This window comes from Paramisgurnus dabryanus, chromosome 22, assembly GCF_030506205.2.
Source record: "Paramisgurnus dabryanus chromosome 22, PD_genome_1.1, whole genome shotgun sequence".
NCBI classification, from domain to species: domain Eukaryota; kingdom Metazoa; phylum Chordata; class Actinopteri; order Cypriniformes; family Cobitidae; genus Paramisgurnus; species Paramisgurnus dabryanus.
Window position 1 is genome coordinate 7,526,088 of NC_133358.1, and position 9,946 is coordinate 7,536,033.

The 9,946-nt window shown below is 35.2% G+C and overlaps 2 long non-coding RNA genes across 4 annotated transcripts in view; both read left to right on the top strand.

Moving 5' to 3' along the window:
• The first annotated feature begins 2,747 nt into the window (after window positions 1–2,747).
• LOC135787811 (uncharacterized) overlaps window positions 2,748–9,946 on the top strand; it is a 36,235-nt gene continuing 29,036 nt past the window's right edge. For 2 of the 3 annotated variants that reach the window (XR_012335787.1, XR_012335785.1), the window contains exons 1-3: window positions 2,748–3,613; window positions 4,305–4,466; window positions 4,562–4,613. This is a non-coding gene — a long non-coding RNA (uncharacterized lncRNA). The remainder of the gene's footprint in view (window positions 3,614–4,304; window positions 4,467–4,561; window positions 4,614–9,946) is intronic. The other variant, XR_012335786.1, reaches the window with a different exon arrangement.
• Window positions 7,901–9,887, top strand: LOC141281444 (uncharacterized). Its single transcript, XR_012335791.1, has 3 exons — window positions 7,901–9,338; window positions 9,444–9,606; window positions 9,789–9,887. It is a non-coding gene; the product is annotated as an uncharacterized lncRNA (long non-coding RNA).

Genomic DNA, 9,946 nt, shown 5'->3' on the forward strand with positions numbered 1-9,946 from the left:
TATTAACGACATTTATAAGTTTCTCTGTCACCATCTGTGCACGTATACACATGTCTTAATCAGAGACTTGGTTAAAGATTCCCCTAAATCTAAAATAAAAGCCTATTTTGCCATAGTGGACAGAATTACATTTATTAACATTATTTTAAAATGGCAGATATGAACGCTCACCCGGCGCTTTGTCAGGCACCGCCGGATCTTTAATACGCGTGAAACTATAGTGCAGGTTATGAAAAGATTCACGGAATTCCTGAACCGTTTAAAAAATTTATTTAGTTTAGACTATCGTCTAAAGATTGTAGTATTGACGGCTCCGAAGGTAATGGCTCAGGTCATTGCTTAAACTATACCCGTATACGGAATATTTAATTAAATAACTTGTGATGTTACAATCAAAAGTTTTAATCAGAGACATGGTTAAAGATTCCCCTAAATCTAAAATAAATTCCTATTTTGCCATAGTGGACAGAATTACATTTATTAACTTTATTTTAAATGACAGATATGAACAATCACCCGACGCTTTGTCAGACACCGCCGGATCTTTAATACGCGTTAAACTGTAGACCAGGTCATGAAAAGATTCCCGGACTTCGTGAACCGTTTAAAATTTTATTTAGTTCAGACTTTGTGTCTGATCAGAAACTATAGCTCGATAGAAAACATCGGCTTTAAGCATAGCCACCCAGCTAACAGGGAACGTTCCCACAACTTTCGCTAACGTTCTTTAAAGGTTGTGTAAATGTTAGGACAAAACGTTATTTAAATAATGTTTTTAGAACGTTTTTAGAACGTTATTAGTAAAAATTTACGTTCTGGGAATGTTGGGGAAAAACGTTCTTAGAACAATGTTCTTGGAACGTCCTAATGACGTTATTCATACTTGATGAACGTTCTCATAAGGACAATAGAAAACGTTCTTAGAACAATGTTCTTGAAACGTCCTAGTGACGTTATTCATACTTGATGAACGTTCTCATAAGGACGATAGAAAACGTTCTTAGAACAATGTTCTTGGAACGTCTTAGTGACGTTATTCATAAACGTTCTTAGAGCAATGTTCATGGAACGTCCTAGTGACGTTATTTATACTTGATGAACGTTCTCATAAGGACAATAGAAAACGTTCTTAGAACAATGTTCTTGAAACGTCCTAGTGACGTTATTCATACTTGATGAACGTTCTCATAACGACAAGATAAAACGTTCTCTGAACAATGTTCTTGGAACGTCCTAGTGACGTTATTCATAAACGTTCTTAGAGCAATGTTCATGGAACGTCCTAGTGACGTTATTCATACTTGATGAACGTTCTCATAATGACGAGAGAAAACGTTCTTAGAGCAATGTTCTTGGAACGTCCTAATGACGTTATTCATACTTAATGAACGTTCTCATAACGACAAGATAAAACGTTCTCAGAACAATGTTCTTGGAACGTCCTAGTGACATTATTCATAAACGTTCTTCGAACAATGTTCTTGGAACGTCCTAGTGATGTTATTCATACTTGATGAACGTTCTCATAATGACAAGAGAAAACGTTCTTAGAACAATGTTCTTGGAACGTCCTAATGACGTTATTCATACTTGATGAACGTTCTCATAACGACAAGATAAAACGTTCTCAGAACAATGTTCTTGGAACGTCCTAGTGACATTATTCATAAACGTTCTTAGAACAATGTTCTTGGAACGTCCTAATGACGTTATTCATACTTGATGAACGTTCTCATAAGGACAATAGAAAACGTTCTTAGAACAATGTTCTTGAAACGTTCTAGTGACGTTATTCATACTTGATGAATGTTCTCATAAGGACGATAGAATACGTTCTTAGAACAATGTTCTTGGAACGTCCTAGTGACATTATTCATAAACGTTCTTAGAACAATGTTCTTGGAACGTCCTAGAGACATTATTCATACTTGATGAACGTTCTTATAATGACGAGAGAAAACGTTCTTAGAACTTGTTCTTTGTGTGTGTGTGTGTGTGTGTGTGTGTGTGTGTGTGTGTGTGTGTGTGTGTGTGTGTGTGTGTGTGTGTGTATCCGTGTGTGCGTGTGTTGTAATGGTGCTTCTATTCTTAGGCTGTTGTGATAATATTTAAAAAATAATATTACACCTGTACTTCTGCAATTATATCCTTATTTATGTATTTATTTATTGGCAAAACAATTACAAAAATCAAATTAAAAGTAATTTATTGCATTTGAAGCTTGATGCGTATATAAATAATTAAATAGCTATCTGGTCAACTCCTGGTAAAAAAAAACTCCTGGTTATGTTACTGTGCAACACTCCAAGGTTTATCTGATTGCCATTTGCGCATGCGCACAAAACAACAAAAAGGTCTTGTAAACAGCAACAGCAGAACACTTCTAGAAAAGGTGTAGTGCCAATGATTTTTCTTCTTATAGAATATTAAGTGTTAGCTTTGTTTAATTACCTTTATTTCAATTGTGTCACCTTATAATTTATATCACACTGATTATTTTAGGTAGAGCATTTCAATAAAGTAAAATACAAAAATGTAATATATGGCCATATATGTACTTATATTTTACATAGTATGACATATATCTATACATATATTTGACTTATCTGAGAACACAATATATGCCTGCAACATATATGTACATTTATATGTCCAAACATATGAACAAAATATTTGGTTCCATCAATATATGATACCATATATCTGCATATATTACACTATAGTATTGGTTTCTCGCATATATGGACAACATTAATCATAAATATGTGACATACATATTTGTTTTCCACATATTTAATAAATGTATGTAAACATACATGCATGTGATACTGAAGCATTTTTAAAGCTGTGGCATATGGTTATGGTACTTTGTGGATGTATTTGTCAAAAATGACAAAGTAAACACTGCATTATTGTATTAAAAATACTATATTATGAAGTCCTGTTAGTTTTGTGACCTAAAGACCCCCCCCCCAGGATCACCATCAGACAGGTTTTTGCTTTTATACAGCAAGTAAAAATTATCTGGTCAGATCATCTTTAAATATGTAAGTGAGTGTTCAAGAAGATTTGAAATGTATGATCATTATGGGGAATCAACAGCTATTTTAATTACTTTGAACAAAAAAGACTGCATTAGTTTACCATCATCAGAAAACTGCCAACTAAGTCTCTGTATATTAACAAACAGTGAGAAGTTGATACTGATTATTATTAATAATCACAAATCAATTACATTATTATTTTTATTTTATTATTTTCTTTTTTATTTTATCTGTGCAGGGATTGGTAAAGTTAATAAATACATAAATAACCAAATGTTATTTTTTGGTTGCTTTTATATCTTTTAGTATAGTGTTTGTTTAGCGAATTTACACATTATTATTATTATTATTAAACAGTGTTAAATGTATTGCTTTATTAATAACAAATAGTCAAAAGAACATGGAATTTCCTCCACTGCCTATTGAATGCGCAACACCCAGTCCAGTAGGAGGCGCTAATGACCCTTCAGTTGCCAACCGCCACTCAGGCCAAAAGCGCAGAAGAACAAAATGACCGGGAAAATCTGACAGGACTGAGAAGATGATAACAGCACAGCAGGGTTTCAGAAGTAAGTTTAAAATTTTTAATATATTTTGCATAAGTTTCTTGCTGTCTAGTTTGTTACAGCCTAATTAGTCATTACTGTTAGGGGAGGTTTGCAAGTTTTTGTCGTAGTAATCGTGTAGCTTGCGGTTTACTATGGTTTGATGCTTAATTTTTCTTGGGTGTTTTTGTAAGTATGTCTTAATTTAATGTTATTGCACAATGCACAAAACTGTTCAGAATCTTTCAGTTTATATTATTCTGGTTAACCTAATGAAGCATGTTCTTAAAGGAACAGTGATTAATAAGGCACTTATTTATGCTGTTAATTCATAATTTATCACTTGAGAAATAATTCTAGAAAAATAACGTGTACAGACATTTTCACAGACAAATAATGTAACTGTTACATCTGCATGTAAATTATATAGATAAAAACAGCTTTCTGGTAACAGGTGGTGTGCTTTAGTTAATATATTTAAAAGGTTCATATCTAATGCATTTTGACATCCCTTATATTTATCTTTATGTAAGAGTTATACTTTTATTTTAGTGAGAGGGTTATGTTTGTGTTTAAGCAGACATTGCAAGCAGGCCAAGCACTTATGCCTGACATGGCTGGAATCAATACTACCTCACCAAAATTAAAACTAATGTTTGGCTCAAACCTTGCCTAATCGCAGTGTTTTTCCCTTTTATTATTTCTCTTTTTGTAGGCCCATCAGAGTGCTTTCCTGAGCTCTTTCACATATGCTGTATGGTAAGAGTGAATTTCTGCCAGTTGATACCGGTGACAGGTGTTAATTAAGTTTATCTTTGTATTTTTTATTAAAGGTCAGCGAATGGATGGATTATCCAGTCACGGTACATAATGAAAGGTAAATGGAAAGTAATTAAGTAATGTACTAAATGTATAAACTGTAGTGTATTCAGTAGCTACTAATCACATTACCTCTATCACTCTCTCTAAAAGACTTGACCGAGTTAGAAGAAGCTGAGCGACTCTTCAGAGTGAAGATGTTATGGTAATGTAAATCTTACGTTTTTATATTGTAGTTATATATAATATATCAGAGACAGCACGTCATTTTAACCCTGTTTTATGGTTAAAGGGGTTTTGCACCCTAAAGGCGCTTTTCCATTGCATACGCACAACCGGCGCAACGTCATAGAATGTCTCTGAAAAGGTTCACGCCCACTTTTGGGGGAAATCAGACTAGGCTTTCCATTGGCTTCCATTCAAAATAGCGGAACAAAGCAACCTTCGTACACAGCCGGCAGGCGTAAATAACTTATAAAATCACTCAGATTAAACATGTTGAGTAATTATCTGTCCACCCTGCCTGCCATAGAGCGCGAAAGATACATTAACATATTTAATTTGGTCAATATAAAAACATGTCTCTTTCATTCTCCCAGCATCAAATTTGTGTAACAACGCTCCCTATTGGCCAGAGGTGTCTTACCCGGACATTTACTCGTACCTCATCGAGTCAACAGAGAAGCAAGTGAATGATTTTACTTCGTATTTGAAAGTTACTTCGTATTTATTTATTATGTCTTTATATTTAGAGGAATGAGTGCACTTTTCCGTCCAGCCATACAACTAACTGGCTTAGCGATATTTCCAGCAATCACTGGATGGCGTTGTTACACAAATTTGACGCTGTGAGAATGAAAGCGACATGTTTTTATATTGACCAAATTAAATGTGTTAATGTATCTTTCGGGCTCTATGGCAGGCAGGGTGGACAGATAAATACTCGACATGTTTAATCTGAATGATTTCATAAGTTATTTACGCCTGCCGGCTGTGTAAAAACGTTGCTTTGTTCCGCTATTTTGAATGCAAGCCAATGGAATGTCTGCTTTTTTATCCCCCAAAAAGGGATGGTGACGAAATTTGCAGTCAAGTTCCCGGATGTGCCGGTAGTCCGTATAGTACCCTACAGGTAAGGTCGAGTCAGCTTACTTTACTTTGGCTTGGTTAGCTTTTCCATTGAGTTTAGCAACACTTCAGAGTGGGAGGGATTATAGGGGTGTCAAATGTATATAGCACGACATTCGTTGCTCGACTTATCGAGGCTGTTTTCTAAGATGGCTCCTGTCTGTATACGTTTAATGTACTGTCTTTATAAAGGATCTTCTTATTAGGGCTGTCAATTTTGAGAAAAATCAAGCACACACATCCTGAAAAGTAATCGTCACTGACAACAAGCACACATACATAACCTATGTATGCGCGCGTGCATATACATTAACCCTGCGCGTGCTGTTTGCTTGACCGTTTTTAATGATAGAGAGCACAAACCATTGATATTTGAGAAATAAAACTTACCGCTGAGTTAAGCAGATCTTACTTCACTCGTCTATGTGACATGCAACAGTCAGCACGTGATCATTATAAATCAGTTTACAAGACAAATACTGTTGTTGTTTAATATAAAGTTTACATCAGTTGCCTGTTTCCATTTCTGTGTCTTTAAACGCTCATTTTTCGGGGTCGACAGCTTATAAAAACTTATTTACAGATTAAACTTAAAAACAGAATAATACCTAAAAGCTGCTGTGTGACAAGGTGTACATCTAACAATCCAAAAAAACAAATACGTTTTTATAAGCTTTCGACTTCAAAAAACGAGCGTTTAAAGACACAGAAATGGAAACAGGCAACTTTTCATAGTATTCCTATTAGTAAAACTGCGTCCAGTAGGGGGAAACGTAGTCGGTGATCCACTTTATTCTCCTTAAAGGCTGGGTTTTACGGCTCGACAGCTTATAAAAACTTATTTCTGGGTTCTTTGGCTTGTTAGCTGTACATATTGTCACACAGTAGCTTTTAGGCATTATTCAGTTTTTTGTTATAAGCCAGAAATGACAAGGAGGCGTCCTCTCGCAATACAATGTCAATGGAGAGGGTTGGATTGCTTTCCCCCCTGGTGGGCGTGGTTTTCAGGTTATGACGCGCCGTGCTCTGTCTCTATGCCGCGCGGCCGCGGAAAAGTCTCAACAAGTTAACGTTTTCAGCAGGATGAAGATTAAGTAAATGAAGCCTAGCCTAGGTAAGACGACCTTATATATAAAGGACTTAAATCAGTGGCGCTGGGCACGGATAGAAGGAATAGGCAGAGACAAACAGCAAAATTAAGAGAACCAGCCAGGTGTTTGCTGCTTTGACAAAACTGTCCGTTTCAAATCAGGCTATGCCAGTAATGTAAATATCAGATTTCCCGTCGAGGTGAAATGCTGTCTCGGAATATAAATATAAAGATGCGTTTGTGTCAAAACGTTTGCTTGCATTATTATTCTGTAATCACTTACGTTAACGCACGCATATGCGCGAATCGGATCCAACGTCATCCTGACGAACACACGCCTGTATTTGCTCCTCTTAATGGTTTGTGAATCTTGCGATTACAGAATAATATAATGACAAACAAACACATTCATGGATCTGGTTTGCCCGTGTGTGTGTGAAACGCGTAGCTCGACTTGACTGCCTTTCCAGAAAGTCACAACATTTGAATTAAGTAAGTTTAATGTAACAGTATCCACTCTAAATTCAGCGTTAAAATGTTGTAATCAATAATAAATCTGTATTAAATGCCCCCACTAATTATTCTATAAACATTAAACATGTTTTGACCAATGGCAAATCTTATTTATCAAGTTGTGTAAGTGGCTTGTGTGCCTTATTATTATTATTATTACCATATGCAACCAAAGATTTTACTAAAAGGGCACAAATTTATTAACAAAAACATAAAAATCCTCATAGATCCAGTCACTTATTTTTACTCTCAAAATGCATCACACTCATATATTTACCTTTAAATGCACAAAGTGACTGTTTTTGTTCTGTCTGATACAGTGGCAAGGCTATATAATGGTCAGGGTGGCACTTGCCCACGCAGATTGACGATGGGCCACTCAGATCTATCAATTTTGAGCTCAAATTATATTTCAACTGTATTTCATTTTATGTGTGTGTGTGTGTGTACCTGGTAATTATCACGTTGTGGGGACCCCACAAAGATAGGAATACCAGTATTTTTGTGACCTCGTAGGGACATTTTGATGTCCCCATGAGGAAACAAGCTTATAAATCAAACAGAATGATGTATCTTGAAAATGTGAAGTAGTAGAATGGTTTATGTGATGGTTGGGGTTAGGGAATGGGGTAGGTTAGGGGAATAGAATATACAGTTTGTACAGTATAAAATGCATTACGTCTATGGAATGTCCCCACAAAACATGGAAACCTGTGTGTGTGTGTGTGTGTGTGTGTGTTGGTCTTTGTGATTTATGAGGACATTTCATATGAATACACGCCACATTATAAGGACATTTTGGATTACAAGGACATGGCCTGTGTCCTCATAATTCGGGCAATGTAGAAGTCCTCCAACAGCTAGGTGGAGCTGAAATCCAAATTTTCTCCACATGTCTTTATAATTCACATAAACCTGAATTTGTGTATGACGTGTGTATCGGAAGTGCGCCTCTGTAGGCCGGACTTGGTACTGCGCCTCCTCATTGATTATTAATACGTGTGTATGAAATCGCGGCTTCTGATTGGCTGACCGCCAGAAGTCTTCATAATGTCGGAATTTGTCAACCTCAAGCGATGTAAACACTGATCTACGACAACGACGGTATTGGAAAATATATAATCCAAGTATAAAATAATAGCCATATGTTACATTTACAAAGTTATATATAAAAAGCACTGCACACTGAACCCTTTTCTCCCATCTGACCGATGAATTTTCTCCGTGGATGTCAGACGACGACGATATCACTCATCGCTGTAAGGTAAGTTTAATGATAAGCATAAAGCTACTCTTTATGTTAAAATCTGTTTTAGTTTATAACGATTTAAGTTATTGTCGTTCAAGATCACATTATTCTATAGACAGTGGTTGAGAGGAGTTCCAGGCTATTTTATTCAAAAACATCGAAGTGATTAGTTTGTGTTTAATACTGACGATGCTGTGTAATTAGTTATATCAACAAAAAAAATATGTTAACTGATGATTTTTTCCGTGAGTAAGCTTTTTAGTGATTATAAATTTACCTAGATTGTCTGGTAGCTTGTTTACAGTAACGTATACCAAGTCACCCATACCAACTACAACTATCATTGTGATAAGCATATGTGAACTGTAATAAGGCTAATAGATTTACTGTTGTGTGATGGGTTTTGTTCAGTGTGTTTTTATCTTATTTTGGTGACTTGGTTGTAAACAACTTCAAAAATATTCCAGTAAATAAGTTAAATAGTTTAAAAGAAGAAAATGTTGGTCCATTTAGTCAGTTTTTTCATTGAACCAAAGAGAAATAATGAGCATATGGTACAGTCTTCATGCTACACTAATAATAGTAGTAAGGTTTTCTTCTGTGTAACATTACATGTCCTTTATATGTAAAATTTGGCTGTATTATTTGTGTCCCCTTCAAAAATTGCCCTCAAGAAATGTTATGTTTATGTTTATAACTGTATGATTACTTTAATGTTGTAATTTTACTTAGTTTGAGCCTATAGATCACTATGGGTTATTAATTATGTTCTTAAGGTATAAAACAATAAATCACAAAAAAAATGACTTGCTTTTCTGGACCTTTGTAGAAAATGGCAGGAATAAGGCCCAGGAGATGTAAAAAAAAACCAGAAGAGGAGGCAGTATATTATGCATCAATGTGTAAAGACAATGCTGGATTTGTAGCAAAATATATCAATTCATTCAAAGGTACAGTAAGTAACACAGACCTATGGTTAAGTCATGGATTTTCAACCATGCTCTAAATCTTTAGTTAAAACTTTTCTGTGACTAATCAGACTAATTCTTTGTTAGGTCGGGGAGTGTTCACCACTTCTCACTTTCATAGAGGAGATTTTCTCCTTGAATACCGAGGAGAGGTCATAAAAAAAGAGGAATATGAAAGAAGACTCAAATTATATGACAGTTCACTCGAAGTGTTTTTATTTGAATTCCGTTTTAATGGAAAACAATTATGGTATGTATATGGTTTTATTTAATGTACAATGTCTTATGAATATACTGTTATAAGTCAAACTGTATTACTGCAAGTAATAGCAACAGTTATAGAAAACTACTGACTTGCATTTATGTGGTGTGTAATTGAATCTGTTATTATAACTTAAGTTATAGTAGCATTATGTTTTTTGAATGTTTCAGGGTTGATGCTGCCAAAGAAGATGGATCTTTAGGACGTCTTGTGAATGATGATCACGTGAACCCCAACAGCAAATTGAAAATTATCACAGTGGACAAAAAGCCCCATTTGTGTTTATTTGCTAGAAAGGACATTAGTCCTGGGGAAGAAATCTGTTATA